General features: G+C 38.5%; 1 protein-coding gene across 1 annotated transcript in view; it reads right to left on the reverse strand.

Annotated features, from left to right (window-relative positions):
• GPHB5 (glycoprotein hormone subunit beta 5) overlaps positions 1-10360 on the reverse strand; it is a 31593-nt gene extending 21233 nt beyond the window's left edge. The window contains exon 1 of the mRNA XM_032341714.1: positions 10240-10360. The gene's annotated coding sequence lies outside the window, so the exon portion shown is untranslated. The remainder of the gene's footprint in view (positions 1-10239) is intronic.
• Positions 10361-14381: the final 4021 nt, after the last annotated feature.

The following is a 14381-nucleotide window of genomic DNA, read 5'->3' on the forward strand; positions in this document are numbered from 1 at the left end:
CTTGCTGCGCTCCATGCTTCCAAAAGTTAACCAATAATGGTTCTGGTCTCAGTTCTATAAGACTGATTAGAATTTTTTTTGCTCAATTCTAAATACTTAACCACATTTTTAAATGTGGGGACATCTCAGTTGCCTCTTCAACAACATTCACCCTGCAGTCATCTACTGAGCACCATTCTAGGTGTGGGGGTGGTGAAAAATATGATAATACTTACTGCTATTGAAGGACTCAGTCTAGGGGCGCCTGGGTGGCTCAGTGGATTAAGCCTCTGCCTTCGATTCAGGTCATGATTCCAGGGTCCTGGGACCGAGCCCTGAATTGGGAATCTCTCCTCAGTGGGGAGCCTGCTTCCCCCTCTCTCTCTGCCTGCCTCTCTGCCTACTTGTGATCTCTCTCTCTGTCAAATAAATACATAAAATCTTAAAAAAAAAAAAAAAAAGAAAGAAAGAAAGAAAAATAACTGGGGAACCTGAGTGGCTCAGTGGGTTAAAGCCTCTGCCTTCAGCTCGGGTCATGATCCCAAGGTGTGGGATCCAGCCCTGCATCAGGCTCTCTGCTCAGCAGAGCCTGCTTCCCCCTCTCTCTCTGTATACCTCTCTGCCTACTTGTGATCTCTCTCTTTCTGTCAAATAGATAATAAAATCTTAAAAAAAAAAAAAAAAGAACTCAGTCTAGAGGAATAGGCTGAAAATTAAGTCAATAATTTCATCAGTAGTAAGGGCTATGGTAGAAATATGCATATAGACTGTGGGTTAGGAAAAACACTTGAAGCAACCTGGAGAAGGGAAAGGCTTCCTGGAATTAAGCATCCTTTTAAGCACATGAAGGACTTAGGAGTGAACATGTTGAGAGAAAGGAAAGGGGCATTCTGGGTAGAGGAAAGAACATGAAAAAGCTCTGAAGTTAGAGAGATCTTAAAAGGGCCAGGGAATCAAAAGTCATTTGGGCATAGGAAGAAGATGTCAGGCCCATTCAGAGAACAATGGGGGCACGTTTTGAAAGGAAGACACTGAAGGATTTTATTCAAGGGAATGTTGTGATTAGATATGAGTTTCCAATAGATCTTGCTGATTCAGAGAAGTCAAGTGTGTAAGTCATAAGAAGAGGAAGGAGAGACTGGGGAAAAGAGATTCTGAGCAGACATGAGACCATTGAGGTACAAAGGGGAGAAATCCTGAGAGTGTGGATGAAGACAATGGAAGTGTGGATAAAAGGGAAGAGAGAGCAACTGAAATCTATAATTAGGAGGTTAACCCAACCAGATCTAGCTATAAAGTGTGAAGGAGGTGAGACACCTCGGATGGCACAAGTGTCTGGATTTTCTGAGTTGGTAGATGGTGGTATCATTGGCCAGTCAGAAAGGGACTCTGTTGGAGTAGATTTGGGGTCAAGTGTGCTCACTTTGTTGTGATTTTGAAATACTTGCCAGACATTTGAGTGGATATGTAAATATCCACTGTGGATATTATATATTTACATATTTACATGTTGATTACATTGATTAAATATTGATCACATACAAATTTACATATTTACATATTGAGTGGATATGTAAATATGGATAGGTAAACACATAGGTCTACAGTCCAGAGAAAGGTCCAATCAAGAGAGAAAACAATTGAGTCATCTGCACATAGAGGTGGTGGAGGAGGGGATGAATGAGATTTCCTAGGAAAGATGTGTAGTAAAGAAAAAGATAAGAAGTCAAATAAGGAAGCTCATAGCTTAGTACTGAGCTCATTTGGACTAAAGCGTTTATCTTCTCAGGATTCCTACACCTTGACTTAACCCCATCATTTTGATGTCTATGTACTTTTATTCCCTGCTTTAGACACAATCCACTTGAAGGTAGGGGCAAAATCTTGTTTGATTTAGTATTCCTGGGATCATGTACACAACTAAGAATGTTCTATATGTTCAATAAATATTTATTGAACAATGATCCTATATTCATAGAGTTCATGGAAGAGAGAAAAATAGCAAGTCTGATATGCTTCAAATTCAGGATAGCATGAGGTTTTAGCATGCTACTCAAAATGAATTATAATCTAACAACACACCTCTTCTCTCTGCCTCTTCATTCTCTTAATACTCACTTAAGAGGAGAAAAATAGTTTCTAGACTCTACCATTTGCTTCCTTTCCTCACCATGAAAACAGGAGTATTTTATTTTTCTGGCATGCCTTAGCTCACTTTAAAACTAAATTTTAAAACCATAGAAATAATCTTGATTGGCTTCTGCTCTCTGTTAATCATCCTTTGAGCCCTGGTGGGCAGGGTGAGATCAGGCTCCCTCTTGGAGATAATACATGGGCAACAATTCCAGCTCAAGAAAAAGCAAGCATGATTACTCTGTGTGAGCCTCCCTGGGACAGTTTACTGACATTGGAAATTCGTCATGGTTACCAAGCACTTTGATTTCACAAAAATAAGAGGTCTTCTTGGCTGAGGTGAAAAGTAGCGTTTCGGTTTATACAGATTAACTAGAGAAGAACCACAAGTTCAGGGTCAAAGAGCCAAGATTTTTCTCCTCTCCCTGAGCCAGCTACCAGGTTATTCAGAAGATTATGATTGGTGTTTATAGTTACTATATTGGCAAGTTTGAAAGATGGTAAAGATGGAATGGATTTTGTCTTTGAAAAGAGGCCACCAGAGGCAGGGTACTTCTCCATCTGCCTGTCAAAGTCTTCATGTTCCCCAACAATTGTGTTCTGGTTGGTAACTAACCAAGCAAATGCAAGTTAAGGTTCTGTGTTTGGCACACTGTACACAAAAAAAGCAAACCAAAAACAAAAATGTTAGGTGACAAGATCTAAGTTCTGGGCTTTGGTTTTGGTTAGTCCAATGCAGCCAAGAGCCAAGGCCAGGGGTTCAGACAAAGCTGAGGACTAACTGCACCTGGGAAACATCAGCACCTGCACCTGGGAAACATTAGCAACTAAATCAACTCTTCAATTTCAGTGTCAACTTTTAATGGAAAGTGTTCTCTTCACTCTCCCACCTCTGAGACCTAGATGCTGATGGTGCCATTTCATACCTAATAGCAGAAAATATTATATATTATATATATATAAATATATGTATATATTTATATATGTGTATGTATTATATCCTGATAAGGATGCTGTGCAAATAACTACCAAGGTTCTAAAGACCTCATAAATTCATACAAACCTGTTGGGAAACACTGTGTCCATAGGTCTCAAAGTCATAGAAAGTTTTCTGCTTTCTATTCCTGGGAATTTGTCTTAAGGAAAAAAATTCTAAAATGAGAATAAAACTTAGACAAAATGCATTTATTGCAGCATTACTTTACAAAAATAGCAATAGGAGCTATTCTACTCATACAGGACAGCAAGGCATTCAATTATGATCCATCCACAGCTATGTATAGAAGAATGAAACTCGACCATTCTTTTACACCATACACAAAGATGAACTCAAAATGGATGAAAGACCTCAACGTGAGACAGAAATCCATCAAAATCCTAGAGGAGAACATAGGCAGTAACCTCTTCGTCATTAGCCACAGCAACTTCTTTCAAGACTGTCTCCAAAGGCAAGGCCAAAAATGAACTACTGGGACTTCATCAAGATTAAAAGCTTCTGCACAGCAAAGGAAACAGTCAACAAATTGAAGAGGCAACCCATGGCAAACAAAACAAAGAAGCAACCCATATTTGCAAATGACACTACAGACAAAGGGCTGATATCCAAGAAATATAAAGAACTTCTCAAACTCAACACCCAAAAAACAGATAATCAAGTCAAAAAATGGACACAAGACATGAACAGACACTTCTCCAATGAAGCCATACAAATGGCTAGCAGACACATGAAAAAATGTTTATCATCATTAGCCATCAGGGAAATTCAAATCAAAACTACACTGAGATATCACCTTACACAGTTAGAATGGCAAAGATTAACAAAGCAGGAAACAACAAATGTTGGAGAGGATGTGGAGAAAGGGGAATGCTCTTACAGTGTTGGTGGGAATGCAAGTTGGTGCAGCCACTTTGAAAAACAGTGCAGAGATTCCCCCAAAAATTAAGAATAGAGCTACTCTATAACCCAGCAACTACACTACTGGGTATTTACCCCAAAGATACAGATGTAGTGAAAAGAAGGGCCTCATACACCCCAATTTCATAGCAGCAATGTCCACAATAGCCAAACTGTGGAGAGAGCTAAGATGCCCTTCAACAAATGAATGGATAAAGAAGATGTGGTCCATTATATACAATGGAATATTACTCAGTCATCAGAAAAGATGAATACCAAAGTTTTTTATCAACATGGACAGGACCGGAGGAGATTATGCTGAGTAAAATAAGCAGAGAAAGTCAATTATCATATGGTTTCACTTACTTGTGGAACATAAGGAACAACATGGAGGACACTAGGAGAAGGAAAGGAAAAGTGAAGGGGGGGAATTGGATGAGGAGATGAACCATGAGAGACTGTGGACTCCGAGAAACAAACTGAGGGTTTTAAAGGGGCAGGGATTTAGGGGATGGGTAAGCCTGGTGGTGCATATTAAGGAGGGCACGTATTGCATGGAGCACTGGATGTTATATGTAAACAATGAATCTTGGAATACTATGTCAAAAACTAACGATATATTGTATGGTGACTAACAAAACACAATAAAAAATTTTTTTAAAAAGCTGTAGTCTGCACACAATGGAATGATATTTATCAATTAAAATCATTATAAATACTGTAGCATGTAGAAAAGCATTTGAAATATGGTTCAGGAGAAAAATCAGAAGAAAAAATACATGGTATAACTATATCTGTTAAGCAATTATGCAAGCCTATGGATGAAAACTGGATCATCATATGAAAAATAATTTATTAAGATGAGTAGATTGTATTAACTGTAAAAACTGAATGATTTCAAATCTTCAAGGGAAGAAAATTCTAACAATATTTAAACAATCCCACAAAGAAGAAAAACATCCCAATTCCTTTACAAAAGCACTAATACTGAAACCAGAACAAGACAGCTCTAGAAAAGAAAGCTATGTAATCTTATTTCTCTTATGAACACTGATGTAAAAATGATAAAGAAAATATTAGCAAATTGAATCCAACAATATATTAAACAAATACTACAGCCAACTTGGGTTAATTCCCAAAATACAAGGATGATTCAGTAACAGGAAATCTGTTCATATAATTCTCCATATTAATAGGTCAAATGAGGAAAAATACATGATATCATCTCAAGGGAGCCTGCCAAAGCATGTGTTAAAATAAACATGACAGTTATTCCTGATTTAAAATAATATTTAAGGAGTGCCTGGGTGGCTCAGTCGATTGGGTGTCTGCCTTTGTCTCGGATTGTGGTCCCGGGGTCCTGGGATCCAGCCCGGGTCAGGCTCCCTGCTCTGCGGGAAGTCTGCTTCTCCCTCTCCCTGTGACCCACCTCTCTGCTCGTGCTCTTGTTCACTCTCACTCCCTCTCTCTCTCAAATGAATTTTAAAAATCTAAAAAAATAAAATAATATTTTAATTCTTAGGAAAATAGGCACTTTCTCAACATCATATGTATATTCCCATGTGTGTATAGTTTTTCCCTTATGTATATAGTTACGGGTCATTCAGAACTACAAAAATGCAGCAACAGTGGTGCCTGTGTGTCTCAGTCAGTTAAGCATCCAATTCTCAATCTCAGCTCAGGCCTTGGGTCATGAGTTCAAACCCCACACTTTTTTTTTTTTAAGATTTTATTTATTTATTTGACAGATGGAAATCATAAGTAGGCAGAGAAGTAGGAAGAAAGAGAGGAGGAAGCGGTCTTCCTGCTGAGCAGAGAGCCCAATGCAGGGCTCGATCCCAGGACCCTGGGATCATGACCCAAGCTGAAGGCAGAGGCTTTAACCCACTGAGCCACCCAGGCGCCCCAAGCCCCACACTTTTAAAGAAAGAAAGAAACAGAAAGGAAGGAAGGAAGGAAGGAAATGCAGCAATAATTATTTGATCTGATGAGTTCCTTGAAGATTAAGTAGGTATAATGACCTTTCAAAGGCTCAAAGGCAAGCCCTGGTATCACAGTGTGCTGGCCTTTGAAGGTTGCATCTTCAGGTCCAAGTTACTTTACCCTGTAACCATTAGGATGCTTTGAGCTGCAATTAACCCCATTCTCAGTATTTTCCAATAGGTTCCCATGGCCTAGATGAGAAATTCCCTTCTGCAGCCTCTAGGGACAAACTCCACCACCAAGCTCCATCTCATTCAGCTGTACTGGTCCTCCAGTTTTTTTCTAAGGCACACAAAGCACTTTCCTGCTCGGGACTTTTGAATTTGCTGCTCCCCCTGTCTGGAAAGTTTCATCCTCCAATGTTTTAATGGCTGGCTCCCTCACATTATTCACTTTCCTGACCAAATAGCATGTCTCCTCCCAGAGCCATGACCACCCAACAACACTCCCTATCTCACACTCTGCTTGATTACCTGACATCACAGTACACATTCACGTGGTATTCCCTCTGCTACCAGAAAAGACGTTTCATGAGGGTAGGCACTTTGACCAGATCGTTCACTGCTGCATAGCCAGTACCTAGGACAGCGTCTGGCACATAGTAGCTGCTAAGTAGAAACAGGGTAAATATGTTGCTAGAGCAAGAGAAACTCTGACTCATACAGATTTAAACAATTGAGGAACTTGTTTTCTCACAAGGCTAAATCCCCAAGGCTTTTTCTCTCTTTCTCCGAAATTTCCTGGGTTCTCCCCTCTTTTGAATGTCAGCTTTGTCCTCATACAGAGGTTGCATTTGTAGTCTCAGGATAATGGCAGCAGCAACCGGAACAATGTGCCCTCTCTCTCATGTCCATTTGAAAGAGAAGAAGGCTCTCCTCTTGTGTTTGTCAGAGCTGTCTCAAGATGACACATAGGGACACCTGGGTGGCTCAGATGCCTGGGTTAAGCATCTGCTGTCAGCTCAGGTCATGATCCCAGGGTCCTAGGATTGAGTCCCACATCAGGCTCTTTGCTTAGTGGGGAGCATGCTTCTCCCTCTCCCTCTGCCTGCCATTACCCCTGCTTGTGCACACTCTCTCTGACAAACAAATAAATGAAATCTTTTTTTAAAAATGACACATTAAAAAAAAAAAGAACAATTATAGCCCCTATCATAGAATAGAAGCCATTCCCTTCAGTCTGATTGAGCTTCCTTAGTTCACATGTCCACCCCAAACCAGACCCTGAAAAGGAGGCTTGAGCTTCAAGGTTGGCTCACGTGAATTAGGACCCACCACTGGAGAAGAGCTGGAGTCAGCCTCCACTGCCTTCCCATGGGTATGAGGAAGGTGTGGATTGATGCTTGTCCTAGATAGACAACTAGCCAGGATTGCTACAATCTCTGACTTCAGGGGAACTTCTCAAGCCCCTGGAAACTTTTCCAGAGTAATTGGCCTCTTGGGATCTTGAAACACAATCATTTCCTTGGGACATTTCTTGAGTTAAATAGCATTCTTAAATCAGAGAGCTGCCTCAAAAGTTTTCCTCCAGAAGAGCCTGAGCACTGGGAGAAAGGGAACCAAATACAGCCCTTTCATGGGAAAGAAAAGAAGATGGAAACAGCAATGCAAAACACATTTCACAGGAGAGAATTTCTTGCAAATTGGTATCAAAACACAAAGCATATAAAAAATACAATATTCTTCCACAGAAATTAAAGATCATTTAATTCATATTTAGGCAACGTGAACAGAGACAGCAATTCAGCCCAGGAGAAAATATTTTGTCAGCCAAATGAGCAAGGTTGTAAATCACTGAGAACATATCACTAGTCAGATACCCTGAACTGGTCAACAAATAGTTTGACTATGAAGTTGCTCAGGGTACAGCTCTCACATATGGATGATTTACTAGGGAACAGACCCACAAGGAGACATTGAGAATCACTGGACAATACTGAAGTGTTGTCTGTCCTTTAAACAATATTACAATATCCTATATCACCCACCGCAAAAGCACAAACTAACTTCTAACAGATCACCCCTGAAAGATATTCAATCATTTTTTTTTTACATTGTGACTCCTTCTCTGAGAAGCTTTACAACCCATATAATTATTTTCTTTTTAATTAGCTTTTGGGTTGTTGCTTAATATACTAAAAAATTAGAGGGGGTGACTATTTCACATGCCTTGAAAATGCTGTTTTCTCAACATTAGATACAGTAACACTATTATCAGTTGGACTCCTTCCCCTACTCCCAACACTCAAGCCTGCAAACAATGCAAAGCAAAGACAAGCCTTTTATTTCTAACACAGAGAAGACAAGACTTTGAGTGTAACTTTCTTGCTTCTCTCTAACTGTCCTGCAAGGGCATCTTCTTCAAAAGGGCTTCATGTTTTTCATTTCATGAAAAACATCCACTAATTTTGCAATGGATGAAAGGAAAATGTATAAGATTTGAAGATGTACAATGTTGCATGAATGGCTTAGAAAGTATACACAAGTTACCACAGAACACACCCCCAGAAAGGGACAGAGCTGAAAGCAGACTCTAGTAATGACTATTCCCCACCAGGGCTCCTCTGCTCCAGCAGGGCTTCTACTGTGGATTGATTGTCCCTCAGCCAGGCAGCCAGGTCCCTTTCAGGTGTGTCTTGCTATAGAAACAGTAGGATCCCAGTCATGTGCTATAGGAAAGCACAGATTTAGCTGTGAGTTTTCTTTCATCCAAAACAAAGGTCTAGTGAAAATTTAAATACCCGTAAGGACATACAGGTACATATCCATAAGGTTATGCATAGACATATCCAAAACAAATTTGCTGAAAAGTGGATATAGTCAATAATATTATAATCAACCTTGTATGGTGACAGATGGAAGCCATACTTGTGAGGACCATAGCATAACCTACAAGTTGAATCATGATGTTGTATACCTGAACTATTGTGACATTGTGTGTCAACTATACTCAAATAAAAAATATTTTGGGAGGATGGGACGCCTGGGTGGCTCAGTCATTTGAGCAGCTGGCTTTGGATTTTGGTTCAGGTCATGAGCTCAGAGTCCGGTGCCAGGGCTCAGCACGGAGTCTCCTTGATAATTCTTTCCCTCTACCCTTCCCCCCACTCACATGCGCTCTCTCTCTCTCTCTCTCTCTCAAATAAATAAATAACTCTTTTTAAAAATCTTTAAGTTGCTCAAAGGAATCATAGCTATTCCTAGTTCTGAATATGAGAGAACTTTCTCCCATCACCGCATATTAAGCATGTGAAATAGTTGACTGGAGTTCCACTCTATTTCCATAGAAAGTACAAGATTAATTATTTAGGCTGTGGCAGCCGTCTAGCAATCAGGAGATAAGGCTGATGTGATGAGGACAGCAGAGTGATAAGATGAAAGTCCATGGGTCCCATTGTTCCACTAAATTAACCAATCTTCAGACTTCTAGTTGTGTGACTTTCTAAATATTTTCCTTGTTTAAGCCACTGTTAGTCCAGTTTCTGTTAGCTGCATCCCCATCCCAGCTGACACATACAATGAGACCAGAAGAGTAGAATCCCACGTTGAATTCGCTTAAACTAAAATATTCATGCATTTAGATCAGAAAGTTCAGAAGCACCATTATTTGAGTGGGTTCATAAACACATTGTTGATAATATTTCTGACCAGCTAATTCTGGAGAGACTCATGGAAACAGAGATAAAATCTAAGCCTCACTCCAACCAATAATTTGACCCCCTTTTTCCTCTTAATCAACAAAACTAATTCACATAAAATGGTTTGCAATTCATATTTGTTGATCTTAGTTTGTACCAGCCACTATATTGAGTACTTTATGCATATTATCTTTTTTAATCCTCAGAATAATCTTATGAAATAAGAAATATTATCATTCTTTTCTTATAAATGAGGAAAGTCAAGCTGAAAGTGGCCATCAGACTTCCATCTTGCCATAAATCTCTTCTGTGTTATAATCTTCATCCTTTGTTGTAATCACTTATGAGTAATGAAATACACAAATATCAGGAAGTAAAAGAAAGGAACAGAACAGTAAGAGTCTCCAATAATCCAATGTTAGAATAAATTCATCAGTGATTAGGCAAACAAAGCCATTCAGAACTTAGAATAAGCTAATGTGGAAAAACCAACTTTACATAAATTTCTTCCAATACTATTATCCAAGTTCTCTCCAGCAGGCTCGGAGTGGGTTTCTATCACAGTGTCCCATGACTAGATACTGGGAAAGTTCCCTTCAGAAAGGATACCCACCTGTTAATGAAAAATTCTCCAGTCTTTTCCAGACTTTCCCCTAGACAATTAATCTTCCAATTCATTTTCATAAGTTGTCGATCAGATGTCATCAATGGTAATGAAATCCACATCATTAAAATATAAAACTTTTAAACTACATCCGTAGAAAGAAAGGACAAAGACAACAAAAGGCATGTTTGTTTACTTTGGGATAACATAGTAACTCTGCACTATTTAGTCAACTCTCCAAGTAAACCATGATTTCTATTATTCATAACCCTGACATTTGATCAAAGTAAGCTACTAAAAAGACTAAATGTGGCTTATGTCTCCATGCTCTTTTCTCTGGTAGTTAAGCCAAACACAAATTTCATTATCTGGTTTCTAGTCACAATAATGAGTCAGATTGTTCTAAAATCTCAAGACATCATAGCCAAGGATTCTTGAGAGGGGCTGTAGGTGAATCTGAAGCAACAGAAAACAGTAGTAATGGCAATGGTTTTTAGGACTAATTTGTCAAGTGAAGGGGAAAATAAAGGTTGTGAGTAGGGATTTTTCAAAGCAGTAATATAATTCTATAATCTCTCCTCTTGAAAATTGTCACTCAAACTCACTAAGGTTCCAGGATAGTTTTAGGATAATGTACTGTCATAGCAGGTTTTCCAGCTCTCCATAAAGAATATTCTGTAGCGGACTTCTTCACTTTTTCTGTTTAAAAGCAACAACAATCGTTGCTTAGGGGTTACCACTTGAATTCATCCTCCTTATAGGGGATGAAGAAAAATGCCTAAGTATTCCTTGTATGGAGATATATTTGCTGGTGAGGGAGAAAGCTATAGGACTGAACATACCCCAGGAATGTGCTAGTAAAGCCATCAGAGAGGAATATAAGACTCAGATAAAGTCAACATATTTAATCACATATTTACGTCCATAACCAAGACCATCAAGGGACAAGAGGAATCACGACATGCATTTTACAGACATCGAATCCCAGCAACAACCCCATAAAATGGGTCATGTTAGTGCCACTTCACTGGAAAAGAGAATAAGAAACTACCAAGAGTGATATTAAAAATCTTAAAAATCTCTATTATTGTCTATCCTATCACATTTCAATACACAACAAAAACACTTGACACATACTTCCCAATCATCATTGCACAAATATTAAAATGATTCAAGGATTGAGATTTAGTAGAATGAATAATATGTACTTCTTTATCAAAGACATTTTTAATTGAAACTGACATTATTTTATAAACTAAAAATATGTGTGGATGAAAATGTCAGTGACTACCACTGTATTATGGTTTGGTGCTAGTGCCTTAATTCATGCTAAGATGCGAGCACCCTTATGTCCCACTGACTCTGTGTTACCAGTAGAAATGCCAATACATTGAGAGCAAATGACACCCTAGTGCTATATTGAAAATAAGTTTTACCTTGCCAATTCCTAAAAGGATCCCAGGGTCCAAAGGCCACACTTTGAAAAGCACCACCCTATAAAAAAGATAGCTAAGCTGAAACTAGAAGGAGGTGGGAAGAGAGAAAGAGAGAGAAATTTGATTTCTGGTTAATTTGTTTCTAGAATTCACTGTAATTTTTCTACCTAAACTTGTTCACGGTAGAACTAAAATAAATACATCTCAACACACTTTCAATTAAACAATCACTAGCTTTTATTAGTGGTTATGAAGTCAGTAATAAACGGACTGGCACAAATTACTGATCTTTCTTTCTAAACCTCAAAATCAAATCTCTGTAGTTTTTAAGAAAAGCTGTTTTAGTTGGAAGAATGGTTTTTACCTTAGATGATCAGTCTGTTAACAGTATTGGATTATATATAAATTTCAAAAAATGTATTGCCCTGCAATATGGGCAATACATTACAAGGATTGTGATATGGTATTGGGAGCTACCAAAAATCTTAGTTTACTCAGTGAATGGAAAAAAAAAAATTGAGCAGCACAAAGTGCTAGATAGAAATTGTTTTCAGTCTTTCCCCTTCTTAACCCCCTTCAGGAACTTTGGATTGCTCTTGGCATAAAATTCAAATGCTTTAGTGTGCTTTGGGGTCAAATGTTATGTATGCTCTGGCTTTGCTCCTTGCTCTTTCTTTATTCAGGTCATCCATCTTCTCAAGGGCTTTACTGTAACTACAAGAACAAATTACCAGACCAAATTAAAAAAATATTCCAGATAGATAACTGATTGATTTTATTTATATACCATATATGTTGTATTTGGAGAAAAAGAACCTAAATCTTATGTCTTTTCCTTTTCTTAAAAAATTAACATATTTACATTATTTCAAAAGAAAACCAATAGTGAAAGTCTTTCTCCTGTCCCATCGGCTCTTACCCAGAAAGGTAACCACTTGTGTTAATTTCTTACTTGTCCTTCCAATATATCATTAGGCAAATATATCTTATTTTTCCCTCTTTTTTATTACAAAAAAAAGGTAAGTATACTGTATAAACTCTCTTTAATACTGCTTTTTTCACCCAATGACTTATTTTGGAGATCTCAATTTATCCATTCTTAGAGATTTCCCTCATCCTTCATTACTAGCTGCATGGTATGCAATAGTAACTTCCATATGTAATACCCTGTTGCTTCCAGTCTTCTGCTACCCCAAACCATGCTGTAACCAATAACTGAACACATACATGATGGCTTCTTAAACCCAGCCTTTCACTTCCTGGCCAGGAAGATAGTATAAGCATACTTGTATTCTAACCCCACGACCAAAAATGTGATTCCTTAGTTTCCAATCATTCATCCTAGAACTCCAAGGAGTTTAATTTGAAACTGAATGCTGGCAATAATTGTATAATTGTGCAAACAAGAGAAACCACCTCTGATGGACTTAAGTGAAAAGAGAAGCAAGGCTGGAGGCCAGGCTCAGATATCAACCAGAATAAGAATGACCTGGTTAGGGAGACACTAGTCACAGGCCGCCACAAACACTGTAACACTGACTAGCTCTGCTTGGGCCTCCCCCATTGGACACCAGATACGCACAGTGGAGTCCTCATTACTGAATTATGAAAGTTTGCATCTTCTAGAGGCATCACTCCAGATCCTAAAGCCCAGGAAAGTGGCAGGAGATGAGCTCTGTGGATTTTCCTATGAATAGGTAGGGGATTGAGATGTTGGCAGTCAAAAACCCAATGAATGTATACCAAATAGAAATCAGTAGCACGGCCAAAATTGGAACCCAGGTCTCATGGACATGAGTGAGTTTTTCTCCCCTCCATTTAGCATCTTATTCTGTCTCAGTGAATAAAGCACCTCCACAAACTTGTCCCCAACTAGAATGCAGAGTCTCTGGCAGCTCTGATGATATCATTAGTGAAAGTCGATAGATTCTCCATAACAGGTGACCAGGAATAGATATTCTTTCCCTCTTTTCTATTAAGATTAGCTATTTCCAATTAATTTTTACCCTGTAAGGATCTAGATGTGCCCTTGTTTGTAGAGAGCCCTGATTGATAAATTTCAAATAAACTAGCTCCCAACTTCAGTCTCATAAAGTTATACCCACTCAGAGCTAAAAGGGACTCTGCCACGGCATTAGTCCAATGTTTCTTTTTTTTTTTTTTTCAATTATTTTATCATGGAAACATACATATTATACAAAATTTACCACCTTACCATTGTTAAGCATACTGTTCAGTGGTCTAAAGTATGTTCATACTGCTATGCAACTACCACCTCTTTTCATCTTATAAAACTGAAACTTCATACCCATTAAACAATAACTCCATATTTCTCCCTCTCCCCAGCATCCTGACAACCACCATTCTGTTTTGAGTCTCTATAATTTTGACTAGTTTAGTAACAAGAGGCAAAGAAGGACACTATACAATAATAAAGGGGACAATCCAACAAGAAGATATAACAATTGTAGATGTTTATGTACCCAACATTGGAGCTCCCAGATACATAAAACAGTTAATAATGAACATAAAGGAATTAATCCATAGTAATATAATAACAATAGGGGACTTTAACAGCCTACTTCTATCAATGGACAGATCATCCAAACAGAAAATCAGCAAGGAAATGGTGGCTTTAAATGACACACTGGACCAGATGGATTTGACAGACATATTCAGAACATTCCATCCTAAAACAACAGAATACACATTCTT

This window comes from Mustela erminea, chromosome 5 (assembly GCF_009829155.1).
Source record: "Mustela erminea isolate mMusErm1 chromosome 5, mMusErm1.Pri, whole genome shotgun sequence".
Taxonomy (NCBI): domain Eukaryota; kingdom Metazoa; phylum Chordata; class Mammalia; order Carnivora; family Mustelidae; genus Mustela; species Mustela erminea.